This window comes from Ambystoma mexicanum, chromosome 12, assembly GCF_040938575.1.
Source record: "Ambystoma mexicanum isolate Mex_15411 chromosome 12, UKY_AmexF1_1, whole genome shotgun sequence".
In the NCBI taxonomy this organism is placed as follows: Eukaryota; Metazoa; Chordata; class Amphibia; order Caudata; family Ambystomatidae; genus Ambystoma; species Ambystoma mexicanum.
In genome coordinates, this window is record NC_090936.1 from 261,715,254 (window position 1) to 261,730,439 (window position 15,186).

Genomic DNA, 15,186 nt, shown 5'->3' on the forward strand with positions numbered 1-15,186 from the left:
TGATGCAAACGTAGATAGCTATTTTCATGTGTATTCTCCCCTGTCTAAGAGACCAATTTCACATGCAAACTGAAAGCTTACAATCCTGCCAGAATGGCTGATACTTTTCAAGGTTACAGATAGCAGTGCATTCCAGACAAGCGGTAAAGTATAACGGAAGTTTGCCATGGGGGAAAGGACTGTTCTTACTGGGAGGGCAGTGGCTAGGAAGGATACTCGCATCCCTGTTTTCAGTCTAAATATTCTTTCGCTCCAGTGAAAAATGTGAGATTATAAGGTGCGCTTTCATTCTTGTATCGCTGAAAATGTTATGCTGAGTTCATTACATTACATGTGTTGTTTTGTTTCACAAACACTGGGCCTCATTACTTTTGGTGGCAGCCGTGCCCTTAATTAAGGGCACGGGTACCGCCAAACTCGCTGCCGGCCCAGACACCCACGAATGGGCCATTACCGGCCCATAATAACGGTGCCGGTGCAATCACGAGTGCGGGTACCGGTCTGCACGCCTGGTCAGACCACGCCTACAGTCCGGCAATGGCATGCAGAACTCGTAATGTGGCAGAGAGGTAACAACGGCGCCGGTAGCACTACCGGCGCCTTTCCGCCACATTCGTAATGAGGCCCACTGTTTGTTAAACTGAGAATATCAACTGCTTATAAAATACTTGAAAGAATTAGCCCAGTGCTGGTCTGTTCCTTGTGTGCTCTACTTATTTGTGGTAATACATAGACTGATGCAAAGCTAGGTGACCCATGTATTCAACTTCGCCCGGGATGTCCATTCTCAGATTTTTTTCCATATGCCAATGATACATGTTAATTTCAGTAATTAAAGGAACACCAAATTTTGTTAGCAGTGGTGGCCATTTTCGCTGCTAAATTCACATTGCAAATAATCTGAGGAAGCATCCAAATATCATATTCATTTGAGTTAATTCAGAGGTAAATATAAATGTCCTGTTCAATTAATTAGTGAAATTAACATGTATCAAGTTTATTGCAAAATAAATCAATGAAAAGAAAGACACACTCACTCTCTTCTAAAAAAAAATTTGAAAACAAAAAAAAGCAAGACCAGTTCAGCACAGACAGCGCGATGATGAGCACTTTCTACAAATAACATGTTGATGGTGTGCAGAACACCACGAAATGTAACGCCGAAAAAATCACAAAAAGTACATTTTTTCAGAAACGGGACGCCCTATCAAGCTAGAAATAGTTGCATTAATTCAATGAAATAAAGAATATTTCATGCAAAATTCATGCCACCAGACCTCACTTTTCATGAGGACTTACGTTCCCAAGATCAATGCCACATACAAACCCACAAACACGACTTTGTTTTATATATAGAGATTTTGGCAAAGATGTTACTGCTAACATCTAGCATTGCCAGTAATCTAAAATTGCTAGGGTAGGAATATGAGCCTTTTTAATGTACCAATATCAGGATGGAGCGATGCCAGTTATACAGTATACACCGACTCTCTACAATCTGTCTAAATTATTATTATTTTTATTATTAAATACGGCATAGAGTATCTTTGGTCACACTCCAGGACTATGTTTCATTACTATATTTGGATGGTTGTCAGGCCAGGAGCCCTAGATTACTTGAGTCCCATGATGATGTGATATATCTCTGCTTCTTTGAATGATAGATGTCTCAATGTAATGCCTTCCTGCGTCTGCGCATAGTTTTTTCCATTTGCTATTTATGCATTTGCACCAACATTTCTCCGCAATGTAACTGATTTCCTTAGGTACCTGTGCCAAAATATGGGACCTATATAGGTGCCAAAAATGTTTTGCATCATAGGCTCTTATTAATCGATACATCGGTTACCAATTTGTTGAATTTCTACTTAACTTATGAGACATTAGCCACTGTTTGTACTTGGCATTACACTAATTTATTTCTCTCGTTTTCTTATGAGAGTTGACTTCCTTTGAGAATTCTATGGTGCTAGTACATATTCAATATTTGCATTTAGACTTCTGTATTACTATATTAAATGAAATCTGATGATTCCCCTCTATATGTTTTGAGGGTATGTCCTGGTTTAAGGAGGCAATAACGCATCTCACATCTGTGTAGATACTTGTCCTGATATTTTTTACCCACTTGCTTGGCATACTCAGACAGTAAATGATTTACTCACCTTGTGTCTGCCACTGACCATCTAATTATGTTGCCCTGTATATTACTAATGGCTAAAACAGAGTCACTGCCTTGAGACGCCTTCATTTGTGAAGACATAGTAACTACCAATGTTTTATGGTCACTCATATTATTGAAAGTGACCTTATAAGACCATATTTGCTCACGTACATGATGCGAGGTGAAAATGTGGAACTGTCTGTGGCATGCTAAGTCTTTAAATTCAGCAGTGATGGGCAGTCTGTGGGTGTCAATGGAAGCAACTCATAATCCAGAAGGAGACTTGCCCAGATCTATCCCTTTTTCAAAGGCTTATTTTGAGGTGAACTGTAATATTTCCTTTTTCCAGCTCACAATAGCTTCCTTCTGGCTCAAGATCTTCAATAGCAACAGAAGGAGCGTTAAAGTCTCCAGCTTTAATGACTACCCCACCTCGGACTTCTTCCTGCCATGCTATTAGAATGTTCCCAAGAGTATCTTTCAATATCTGGCTACCTGAGCCTTCCGGGGTATCAGGTAATAAAATTGCGGCAAAATGTCGCCGGTAAAAAAAATCGTATGATGGGTCCGGGGTTGCAGGGTGTCCTTTACATGATTGTGGTGCAAAAAACCACTGCATTTTTGCCGCAATATTTTGTATTCAGAGCCATTTTTGCCACGATTTTAAGACATGGAACCCCTTCCGGTGGATCATAAATTGATATCACCAAGGTTTTTTGTTTTATTGTAGGAAAATCCATGATTATAGCGCATAGCAGGTTCTTGGTTGTATTATTCAGGGCGTATTTAGTCATATTCAAATTGCTTCTGGCCCCAATTCAAAGACTACCACTAGGGAAACCCTCTCTTTCTTTACTTGCTTCCGGTGTAAATATAGTATATCCATCAATAGCCAACTTGCCAGTTATCCAAGTCTCTTGCAGTAGAAACAAATCTGAAGAATCCAATAACATCTTTCCTTCTTTTAGAGAAATGAAAGAATGGTATCTCGCATATTCCAGTATAGTATTTTTTAGGAGTTGGTATGTCTGGGATGTTCAATTTTGACACCCCAAATTTGGTTGTGCCATCAAATTCATTGCTCTAACTTGTGGTGCAATACCAAGAATTCTTGGCTGTACCATCTGAATTTGGGACAATTCAGGCACAGTACACTGTTTGGGCATACCACTGTGGATAAGTGTCACATCCCCTCTGATCAAATATATATATTCAGACACTGCTTGTGTGGGGTTTATTTTTGTATTATATTGTATTTCAAAGCACAATTTCTGTAATTGGTTTACTGATGCACGAATGTGGTCCATTCCAACCGGAGAAACACATGTGGCATCTACCTAATTGCTACTACTACTCAATTCTGGCAGTTCCATCTTAAGCAAATCTCTCATAGAAATTATTTCCAAATCCGGTACTAAATGTAGCAACCGTAAAAGTTGGGTACGATTGATGTATGGGCTATCACAAGAAGTATGGTATTTGAACGGTATTTCCAGGAGACAAATGTCCCTTCCAGTCATTTGCTAATACAGAAAAAGGATGGTCAGTCATAATTTCGAAAAAAGAATGTCGAATGACAAAAATGTCGAAAAAAAAGTAAAAAAAAAAAAAGTCAACCCCCACATTTTGAAAAAAAAAACGTATTGAAAAAAAAATGCGACATTTTTTTTTCCAAATTTTTTTCTCGAAATAATGACTTTCGACATTATTGATTTCGAAATTATCACTATAAACCCAGAAAAAGGTTGGCTATATGCGTTTTGATACCAACCACCAACACCAGTACCTACAGTACCTGATTGAGAGCCTTCTTGCAATTTGTCAGCTGAGTCCTTTCTATTTGACATTGGTATCCAAACAAATGCAGAAGTCTGATGTACCACTGCTGGAATAAGCATTTGGGTGGGCTATTGAACTTCTACATATTTTTGTTGTACCGCCAAGTAATGTATTTGTTTTTGCTCTAGGTTGTCACTATGTGCCACTTCTTGGCCCAATAGCCAGTTATCTAAAGTGCTAGTAGCTTGTGTTGCTGTTAAAAGGTACCGTAACTTACAGGGGTACCCCTTAAGTACACAGGTACCCCTAATCACGCTCACACCAGATTAAAGTTCACCCCTCTAGGGAATTAAGGCCAAGAGTTTTATCTTGCAAGGATAACAAATTTAATCTGTACAGAAATGAGGATGGGGCAAAGGACTCTTCTCCTGAACAGTATATTTTGTCCCTCAACCGCTCCCAGCTCCGTCATACTGGTGCCATGCAGGCAGCTTAAATACTCTTGACTTGGTCACTGGATACTGACATGCCTCATCCAAAACTGTCCTTCTTCCCTTACAAGGGGTGCTGCAGTCTTCCTTCCTGTATGGCTGGGTTTCCATTTATGACAAACTACTTAACATACTGCTGCCTATGCAAGAATACATTGTAGCTCCTGTTTATCATCATTTTGCTACATTATGAACATTTATGTATAAACACACCTTTTCCGCCCTACTCTCCACAATATACTCATATTTCATCTGGTCCAGTAATTCCCCTTAAAACCTTATTTTGCCATAATGTTGCATTGTGTGCAAGAGCATTTACACTGCCCTATTCTTAGTCTGCCTGGGCTTTTGATGGACAGGAAACAGCTACTCAGCCACTCAGTGTGCTCTGCCAGAGTTAGCGAACACCAGACAATGCCTGTAGTCTATTTCTAGCACAGGCTGCATTCCTTTTGGCACACAGAATTCTGCTCTTTACTGTGCTTTTAGAAAAACTAAATACAATTTAACATTTTTACAAAGTCATTCAGCTAATAGTTATTGACACCTTATATTTAAACACTAACTACCATCATTTAGTGCCCTGGCCACATTGGTGTGAGATTATTTTTGCATGAAAAAAGCTTTCTCAGTGCTCTAGTGCTTAGAGAAGTCTTGCTTCATTGTAAAGCGCTTAGGGGGCTGCAGCAAGACACTAGCTCCTCCCCGACAATCCATCCTTTTGTTACTTCTACAGTAAGAAACCCATCCCACCCGACATATCTACACCCTCAGAAATATTAGTTTGAGTTTCGCTGCTTATTATATGACAAGGTGTTTTAGATTCCCCAATTGATACCATAATCGTTGCACTATTAGAGGCTGTATGAACACATCAGAGGCCCAATTGGCACGTGCATAAGAGGACCAAGAAGAATATGGTAACAGGAACAAGTATTTTTACTGCTGCCTCCAGCCATGACGGGACCCAATTATAGGCAATTGATAGCCAATCTGTGATCTGAACTCAACCTTCTATTTACGACACCTAGATTGTTCACTGCCTTAATGCCATGGGATAGTGACCCATTCTCAGCATCCTCTGGGGGTATTAAAGTGCAGCAGATGCTTGTACCCCAGGAGCCAACAGAGATGAACAGAAAGTCTCTGCTGAGCTAAAACGTCGATACTCTTCAGGTATTCCTCTGAGCAGTGCAGAAGAGTCTTTGAGACAGTGTGAACTCTTCTTTCTTCCCCACCGTTGAAATCGCCCTTTTTCTGGCAGCATACCAAATTCTTGTGTGATCTGCAAGCTTATATCTGCTTCTTTAGGTGCTGGAGTGGAATGTTGTCAGCTTGACAGGCATTCTTCCAGGATTACTAGTAGCAATGTGTGCAGGGTCGCCAGTGAACGCTTACCCCACCATGAGGGTGGGAGGTGCAAGTAGGCTTGTTGGCCACAAACCCAGTAGTAATCCATCACCGCTGCCGTACCTTTCATCATATCAGGGATCACAAAAGTGTGGTTGCACTGGGTGTTTGCGCCAACAGGAACTGTTCCTTCATTGAGTCTATGGCTCTATGTATTCGCAGTGGTTTCTTCATTGTTGCAATCCATGTCAGCCTTGTGATGTTTTGGGACCATATTTGAGCACCTATAGTCTCTACTCGGGCTAGTGCTTCTCTGCTGTATTCGATCAGTCCATCTGCCTGGTACGTCACTGTGGTGCTCTGCCATTTACTGTTGCCATTTGAGTATCCTCCCAAAGAGAAATATGGTATTTGTAGACACTGGCGGTATTTTGTGTTGTCATTGCATAATGCTGGGTCTAGATCAATGCTCCTCAACTGCACGCTTTGTGCCTGGAATGTGCTGTTTATTTCCCATAGTACAGGATGTACCAGGAATTGTGCCTCTGTAATTGGGATTGGGTGTGTTACTAAAACCTTAGGAGCCCCGATGCTTGCGGGTTAAGTGCAAACACGTAACAGCTTTCATAGATTATATTCCTTCCTGCAGTGCAGATATCAGAGTACCAGCTATTGGAGTATTTTGGGTACTCAATATCAGAAATGATGTCAAAGCCCATTCGCTTATATAAATCATACGTCATTCATACTTCCCGTTTCATTCATCTAAGAAAACCTGTAGGGGTGGCCGGCAAAAAGTGAGCCATTTCGTATTTCTTATTTATAGACATATTCATTTTAGCATTTCTTTTCCAACTGTCCCCCCCCTTTATATGGCCACCCCATATAACAGACATACCTTCATCCACTCCAACAACCAAGACCAGTTTCATACAAAACAATATCAAACTGTGTCTTAATCTTATCCCTATATAACAGAGAGGTTTGAACACGGTCAGGCAACCTTGCTTATTCCTGGAGAGGAGAAAAAAGGTTATCAAGAAAGAGAGAGAAAGTGACGAGAAGGGGAGGAAAGAAAGGGAGAGAAAGGGAGAAAAGGGGGAGAAGGGAGAGAGGGGAGGGGGTGAGGGAGGGAGACAGAGAGACACTTTTTTCACCAGGGCCGACTGGGTTCTGGACATTCAAAAAATTGAAAAATCAAAACATTGAAAAAAGATAAAACAATAAAAAACGAAAAAAAGAAAAAAGACAACAAATAAAAAATAAAAAACACAGGCGTGTGCCAATGACCACCACCCTGGCATGGATCCTTTAACTTATTCTATTGTTTGAGCTTTGCCATATCTCAGGTGCTCTTCAGACAAGAGAGAGATGCACCCAATATCTAACTCTTTCATAGGGAGGGTGAGAGGAGTACAGAACACCACCTCATATGGACCTTCAAACCTGGGGCTGATCAGTTCCCCAGTTAATAATGGTCCAGTTGTAATATGGGCAATGCTGTGTATAAAACCATGGTCTCACTTTCTACAGGGGTGGTCACTATTTCTCCCCACCTTTACCGCATGCCACTACTGCCCTTGTGTGCCTCCGTCCCATCCCCAGGTCAATTATTTATGACCCATCAACAGATAGTATGTCTCCTTCTGTCAATGTATGAGCCGTTCATCAAAGTGGGATAATAAATAAAACTCCTGTATATAATCGGAGCTGCTATAACAGGGGCCGTGCAAATAGCTTAAGTCCTCAAATTGTCTAGTCATTTTGTCAGTCCATTCCAATTTACTTTTAAGTTCTCTGTCCTTCTCTGAGACTTTGCAACGTTGGCCTTGTGTAGACTGCGTAGTATAGGATCCATGCCCTATAATAATTACATAAGCCCAAAACACTTCTACATTTCCTTCAAAGTACTGGGGCTAGGGGTGGCACATACTGCTCCTGCCCAATCTGGTAATATTTTTTCCCGTTTGCAAAAATTAGTTGTCCCAAGTATAGTCCCTCCTGTTGGCTGTATTGTAGCTTCTTTTTATCTGCCTGGTACACTTTGTGAGTTAGCAATTGCAATAATGCAACAGAATCCCTCCTGCACTGATGTTCCTTTTCACTGCATACCAACTGATCATCCACATACTGGATGATTGTGCTAGGCACCTGACTTCAATGTAATCTGTACTGGGGTCACATCTCTCAGTAACCAAACATCAGGTGGATTAACAGTCCATAATTGTACGGGCACATATTGCATGTCCACCTCAAAAATAAAATCGACAGGGTCACCACTGCCATCAGGAGGCACTGTAGCTTCCTATACTGCACTGTGATACCACAGGGGTTGCAGGTTTCCAAAAGAATCTCCCCATTTTGCTCACTGTCCTCAAATAACTACTCATCAATCATTTCCTTTAATTGTATTTTCAGCTTTACACATAGGACTGTGCACCATTCGCACCCGTCCTGGTCTGTTCCAATCAGGACTACTCTTGTGTCTGACACCAGTAGTCCTCATAGATCTAATGACAATATTGTCCCTGCCGCCATCTCGGGTGGCACCATGGGTTGGAAAATAAAATCTGTGGGCACTTGCCAGCACTTTGTCACAATTTGAAGCACTGCTTTTGCTAATACTTTGATACCATTCAAAAAATATATCTGGGATCACAGGATCCCCACAGACTACTGACTCCCTTGCTATTGATTATTACTATTGCTTGAGCTACACACATCCCTGGGGTGGAACACACACTACCCCTTGATCTGTGAATGATATAGTTATATTTAGTTTACTGAGCAAATCTCTACCCAACAAGTTCACAGGGGAACTCTCTGAATATAACAAGGGGGGTCATACTACCTCCCCTCTTATATTTATATCCAGCTTCCCAGTGTATGGAACCGTAGAGATAGCCAGAGAGAATCCCTGCATGTAAAGAGTTTTACCTGATAATGGAAAGTTATCCTGCATGATTTGGTTGCACCTGAATCTACCATAAATATAAATTGCTGGTTTCTTATTTCCTCCTCCACAAAAGGCTCCTCTTCAGGGTGTGTGGTTATCAATAGGATTGGACATGCAACTGCTCTCTGTGGGCTGTCCTAATCAGAATATGTGTTTGTCCCGGATAATTAAAAAGGGCCGTCCCCGCTATCGCAACTCCTTGGAATGTGGCACCTGTTCCCCCTGCCATCCTGTTAAACTGTGTTCCCTCACCCTGCTGTAGTTGTTGCCCATGTTGCCCTTGCCGGTCAGCCCCAGAAGGGAACTGATTTTGATCCCCTCACCCACATTGGTGTTGTCCCATTCCTTGAGGCCCTTGGAATCCCTGCCCTGGAGGTGATGGCAATTAAATCCCATCCCAGGCCTGTTCCTGCAGTCCCTTGCGAAATGCCCTAATTTCCTGCAATACCAGCACTGTGATGTTCCCAATCTTCCTCCCGAGGCCCTATACCCCTAAAGCCTCCCTTTCTTGCTCCTCAGAATCCTCCTTTTCCCCTTGGTGCTCCTTCATACCGCCACTGTGGTTTGGGGTACTGTCCCCTGCCCCATTGTCCTTGTCCTCCTTCACCCCATCGTGCCACAATTGTGCCGTCACTGGTGTTTGCACGACAACCTTATTTAGTTTCTTTTCCACAAGTTTTGCCTCGTCCATTTGCCGATTTTGGGTTGTCTTCCTGTCCCGCTCCTTGATTCTCTTGCAATGGTGGACTATTATACTTTGTATCTCTGCCCACCTTCTGGCTTAAATTCCCACAATTTTACCTATTTCCTTCAGGACCTTTTTTGGTAATCCCCTCTTTATGATAAAATAGAAAAATGGTACTGTCTCAACTCTCCACATGTCCTGTAACTTAAGAATAAACCTAACTGGGTCCTCATAATCACCCTTTGTGCACTCCATTAAAGAATGTAAGTCAGGGGTATCTGGCTACATCCTTTGTAGGGCATAACCCTGGCCTTATGTCATGAAAGGCTGCTCCATCATGTTCATTATCTACAACACTTATCCCAGAGTAACCAGCCGTTGCCCATATGTCCCCATCCTGGTCCCTAACTATGGCGACCAGCAAACTCTTAAAATCTCTTAGTGCTAAGGCTACCCCTGCTGTTTGTTTTTCAAATTCATAGATCCATTTACCAGCTCTGGCTACAAGCTGGTGGAGAGCTTTAATCAAATTATTTTTGTCCATTTAAGGCCATTGCACATACTACTTTATCCCTACTTCTTTATGTATAAGGGGCATCTGCATATCTATTTTGTTTTCTACCCCTTTAGTATTCTTCTGATCTTGTACTACCATGATTAAATCTGGTCTATTTCTTGGTCTGTCCCTCCTCACTGCCTCTTGTGGCAAAGGCGGGTTTCTCACTGTCTCCTCTCCTTGGTCTCTTTCTTACCCTGCCTCTTCATTATTTCTACCACTTTGATCTTCCCATTCATTTTCCCTTGCTCGTTCTACTTGTTGTTCCAGGAATGTCTATACCCTCTGTCCATCATCTTTTTCAACACAAACATTTCTTATTGCCCCACGGTTGAATCTAAACAAAAAATCTCCTGACTTCCAATCCCCTATTTTCTGCAGCAGTACCCTTATTTCTGGTCATACTTCTTCAGGTTCTTGTAACCTGACCAACCTTTCCCGCAATGCTCTCAACTCGTTATTTATATCGGCTTGTGGACCCTCTGGTGACACTGATGCTACAGGCATATCAGCGCTTGTGGATGGGTTATAGGGAGGTGCAAATTGCTCTCTACCGCTGGAGGCTTATAGACTGGGGTTGTATACCCTACTGCAGGTTTAGGCGTTATGGGGTATATCCCCTTACATTGGATCTCTTTTTCACCTTCCTGATCTTCAATGTCCTTTAATACTTGCCAGAGATCTAGAATCTCTTTTCTTTTTTGGGACTTGCTCCCTTTATATTTTGCTCCTACAAAGATGGACAATTTTTCTAGCATGTTTCTGTTATGGGAGCCGTGCTCTGGCCAGGAGCAGGATATCCCCCTTCCTTTGTTTCTACTATCCATTGTTTATTTATTCTGTCACAATACAGTGGCAGATCCCTATGCATGTGTTTTATTGCTGTTTCTTCCTCCATAATGTTGCGCGCATCCCTAATATTTCACTTAGACCCTATTGCTATGCATGCTTCAGCTTTTTACACAAAAATACAGATCAACCCACTTTTTTTCCCACCGCCTTTATACTTTTTCCACTTTAATTACATACTTTTCCACTTTGATTTCACACATGCACACAACGCGACTCATCCACCTTCCTTCCTTTTTACCACAAAAGACAGCAAGACAAAATATACAAAAATAATTGACCAAAATCCAGGCACATTCCTTATACCGAGCCATTACTGTTTTTCCTTATATCCTTTGTAATACCACTTTCCCAGCATTTTTCAATATGCTAAGGATCCTATTGCTTCTATCGTCATAAAAGAATAATGTGTGGTACTACCTTATCAACCTGTTATGGCTGACGATGCCTTACCCCCCAGACCTTATAAGCAGGGGCTCCCTTTCATCTCAGTCTTTTATACGCTGAGGTTCTCTTCCATCTCAGTCATTTATATGCTGAGGCTCACTTTCATCTCAGTCCTTTATATGCTGCGGTTCCCTTTTTCCATTATAAAATGTAGAAAAACAGAAATATGTGACAATTTCAATACATAACCTGAAATCCTATCCACTCTATTCCTTATCACCAGCAATCCTATTCCATAATACATCACCAAACGTCCTATTCCATAGTACATCACCAAAAAGTCCTATTCCATTGACCTCGTACATCATCCACAACACCATAGTATCATTCACATAACCATACTATCATTCACATCACCATATTATCATTCACTTCACCATATCATACATACATGTTCCCATGTTGTTATCACTTGCAAGAGTATATTCACCTGCTTTTTTCAATTGAGCTTTTCTCCGTTACGAAATCCCCATGCTGGCCTGTCTTTCTGGAGCCATGCCCTGCTTTAGTGAGTGGAGAGGATTTCTTTTAAAATGGTTTCTACTAAAAGCACTCAGGAAACACGTGTTTTTTTTATTTAGGGGACTGTTCACTATAGATGGGTGTGGTTGACTGGCCTGGGGCATCGCAAAGTACGGGAGTAAAAAACTAAGATCAAGTGTTGGGTCGTCACCTCTGAAAGTTACCCCAACTTACAACAGTACCCCTTAAGTATACAGGTACCCCTAATCATGCTCACACCAGATTAAAGTTCAACCACCTAGGGAATTAAGTCCAAGAGTCTTATCTTGCAAGGATAACACATTTAATCTGTACAGAAATGAGGATGGGGAAAAGGACTCTGCTCCTGAATGGTATATTCCAGGCAGGCAGCTTAAATACTCTTGACTTGGTCACTGGATACTGACATGGCTCATCCAAAACTGTCCTCCTTCCCTTACAAGGGGTGCTGCAGTCTTCCTTCCTGCATGGCTGGGTTTCCATTTAGGAAAAACTACTTAACATGCTGCTGCCTATGCAAGAATACATTGTAGCTCCTGTTTATCATCATTTTGATACATTATGAATATTTATATATAAACACAACGTCGCGCCATACTCTCCACACTTCACGCAATATACTCATATTTTATCTGGTCCAGTAATTCCCCTTTAAACCTTATTTTGTCATAATGTTGCACTGTGTGCATGAGCATGTACACCTATATTCTTAGTATGCATGGGCTTTTGATGGGAGGAAACAGCTGCTCAGCCACTTTGTGTGCTCTGCCAGAGCTAGCGAACCCCAGGCAATGCCTGTAGTCTATTTTTAGCACAGGCTGCATTCCTTTTGGCACAGAGCATACTACTCTTTACCGTGCTTTGAGAAAAACTAAATACAATTTAACATTTTTGCAAATTCATCCAGCTAACTGTTATTTACACCTTATATTTAAATACTAACTTTCTTCATTTAGTGCTTGGCCATGTCTGTGTTTGATTATTTGTGCATGAAAAAAGCTTTCTCAGTGCTTTAGTGCTTAGAGAAGTCTTGCCTAATTGTAAAGTGCTTGGGGGATGCAGGAAGGAGCTAGCTCCTCCCCCACATTTTCTTTTGCTTGGGTGGCAAATTTTATTTCTTTTGCTGTTTTAGTTTATAACATGAGGGTTGGGCAAAAAAGCCAAGTGGGACACTGCGCTTGCAGTATTGGTTGGAATTAGATGGAGGGCAGCAGGTGACTGGGTTTGTGTGGGTATATTGCCCATATACACCACTGTGAAGTCAAGTTAAGAAGGAGTGTTTCCAGTCTCACTGCGCCAACACATATAAATTTAAGACACTGCTTAGTTTGCAGTTTTATTAGGTGAGTATGGTACAGCCTAACACGTGTTTCGAGCAACAACACGTGTTTCGAGCAACACTGCTCTTCCTCTGAGGCTTAGATTGATTGTTGAACATACGTCATTACGTATTGATTAGATACGTTCAGTTCGGACCACCGGGTCGGATATATTAACTGGGTAGCTTTCCGCAATTGCGAGGAATATAACAAGGTTTGTACCTTCAGTACATCTACAATACGTAATGACGTATGTTCAACAATCAATCTAAGCCTCAGAGGAAGAGCAGTGTTGCTCGAAACACGTGTTGTTGCTCGAAACACGTGTTAGGCTGTACCATACTCACCTAATAAAACTGCAAACTAAGCAGTGTCTTAAATTTATATGTGTTGGCGCAGTGAGACTGGAAACACTCCTTCTTAACTTAGTTTATAACATGTTTCACCTTCTACATGTCTTCTTGATTGTCTGTCCCCCATGTTCTTTCTTTTACAACTTTTTTGGCATTTCTTGCAATTTACCATTCGTGTTTTTGGGTTTGGTTTTTTGATCTTTCTAGATGTAATTTCTTCACCAATGTAGAGTTCCAATTCTGACCCAGTTATTTTGCTTTTTTCCTGACTGAGGGACGGAATTGTTAGGAGTGTGCCATAATCCTCATCATCAAAGAAATCAACATTTTGTGATCCTGTGTTTCTGTCAGAAAGGGTGTGATCCAACTCACTTTGCGTTTGGATTATGTATATCACCTTTGCCAGTATGTTTTTGGAATCATGCTGTTCTTGTGCAAGTGAAAAACAAAGAGCAAATATGGCTTCCACTGTAGAAGTGATTCCATCTATACTGGTCTTTATTGATATACCATTTTGAAATGTATAATGTCATGATTTGTTTTCCTCTGGTTTGAAGCACAGGAATCTAAATCAGAATCAACCAAAGAAATAGAAGCAAGTCTGTTCATATCTGGTGACGCCAACAAGTTTGTGCTAGATATCATAATTAGGCCATTTGTATGGTGCAGTATTGTTGTTAATGATAATGACTCCGAAGTGCCCTGTCGCAGATTTAAACATACGTTGAGGAGAGAATTGTCATTATCGATAGCAATTGAAGTAGATGGAGATACCACCGGCATTGTTTTATTTACACATTGTTTTTTCTGGTCAGTTGTTTGTTTGATAATATCATAAAAAAGCCAGTAATGTTTGTATTGTTGTTTCCCTTACTTTGCACAATTTCAATAGAGAGTGTTTTTTGAGGTGAAGACTCAGCCTGAATACATGGCAAGGAGCTTTGGGCAGAATATTTATTTTCATTGTGTCTCGCATTAAAGACTTCCCTGATATTAGAGTAGCAGTCAGTCTCCCCAAAAGACTGTGCGATATAATTGACCTTGGCAGAGGAGTCTAAGCAAGTCTTTTCTTGTCTTTGTTAACTCCTGTTGTTACCATATTTCTACTTTTCATTTTTTCAATTGTTCTTTTTTATATGTAATCCGAACAGTAGAAACCTCACCCGCTCTTCCCACGTAGACTTTGGTGACTGCAATGCAACTCTCAAAAATCCCTCACCACGGACACGTGCAATGACGCACTCTTGCTGCATTTTTGCAGAATTACAGTCCAAAGTAGACAAGCCCAAATCCAGACAGCACCAGTAGAAAATCCACTCTCAATCCGCACAAAGGAAATACAATGTTACAAGAAGCACAACAACAGCCATACTGCAGTGACAGCGATGCAACTCTCACAACGCTCTTGCCACGGACCCGCCCATCGATTCAACGCCACCAGAAGTAATCTTTGATCTTTGCTGCTCCAGGGTGTTCCTTATGTCCCAAGGCCACTATTGTACCACACATCTCTTCTCAGACTACAAGTTTATGGGCCTCATTAGAAGTTTGGCGGTAGTCTTGCCAGTAATACCGGCAGGTTGCCGCCAAACTTCCTTAAACTTCCAGCACCCGCGAATGGGCAATTACCAGGTCATTACAGCCCTGCCGGTCCCGGTAATTGCTCTTTCGCGGGCACCGGAATGAAATGCTACCCATTCCCATTTGAGCCCCGTAGGGCTCAATGGGAATCAGGA

At 41.4% G+C, this 15,186-nt stretch overlaps 1 protein-coding gene across 2 annotated transcripts in view; it reads right to left on the reverse strand.

Annotated features, from left to right (window-relative positions):
* The window catches only part of PLCZ1 (phospholipase C zeta 1), a 1,796,998-nt gene that overhangs the window by 782,520 nt on the left and 999,292 nt on the right, over positions 1-15,186 (reverse strand). The window lies entirely within an intron of this gene.